Source organism: Limulus polyphemus, unplaced genomic scaffold (assembly GCF_000517525.1).
Source record: "Limulus polyphemus unplaced genomic scaffold, Limulus_polyphemus-2.1.2 Scaffold250, whole genome shotgun sequence".
Lineage (NCBI taxonomy): Eukaryota > Metazoa > Arthropoda > Merostomata > Xiphosura > Limulidae > Limulus > Limulus polyphemus.
Window position 1 is genome coordinate 331,657 of NW_013665860.1, and position 1,100 is coordinate 332,756.

Sequence of the window (1,100 nt, forward strand, 5' to 3'; positions counted from 1 at the left end):
TAATTGAACTGCAGTCAGAGAGTATTGTTGAAGTTGAGCACGTTTGTTGTTATAGCGCGACTGTTGAAAATAAGTGTATCGGTAAAGTTATATTCAGAAAGAATAAACCAGTTTTATTTAAGAAAGGACTTGTGTCGCTAAAGTTTCGTCGGAACGAATTTACGGGAAATCAATTAACAAACGGAGACGTAACAATATATATAGTCATTGATAATTTCATGAAGAATTATTTCTGGTGAGAACTCTCTCAATTCAAAGAACAGTGCTGTCTTGTCTAGTGCATTCGTCTATATTTGAAAAGTTTTTTGGTGTACACAACTTGAATATATCTTTCATATGCGGAAAAATGTGTTAGCTGAGTTCTTGCACAGATCTTAAAATATAACGTTGATGAACGGAAACATAGGCACATGCAGATATCTAGATCTTGAAATTCGAGTTGTTCAAAACTTGAAAATAGCGTTGATAACTGGACCAATTATTGGTTGAGATGTTACAAAGAAAATATCTGCTGAAGCTTTTCGCCAGACACTAATCATGGTAGAAATGTCTGGAAAATGGTCTGTAGGAAATAGTACAGCTTATAAAATGAGTCAGATCAACGTACGCCGGTAAGGCAGTCACTGATTGGCATGTCCTTAAGCCAATCAGGAAATGTCACAGACCTACTGAAGGATGTGTAGATTGTATACGAATTCTTTTTGGCGTCATGGGACAGGTTTATTTGTTTTAATAAAGGTAGCTTGCAAGATAAAGAGATGAAAGGTTGACAGACCATTTGCAATAATTTTAAACCTGCTATCCGTGTAGTTGTCAACACAAGTCGGGTTCATTAGTAAATGCTGGCCAATCGCTGATTCACATTTTGGTGGTAGAACTTTTGTTTTACAGGAGGGACATTATAAATTCTTTTCTTTCACACTCTTAGTTCTTATGGATGTGGGTACATGTTGTTTAATTCTATCCTGCAATCTTTGTGAAGTGCGATCTACGTACCGACATTCGCAGTGGCACAAAGAATTCATAAATAACCATACTGTTACGTCTCCGTTTGTTAATTGATTTTTCCGTAACTTCGTTCCAACGAAACTTTAACGACA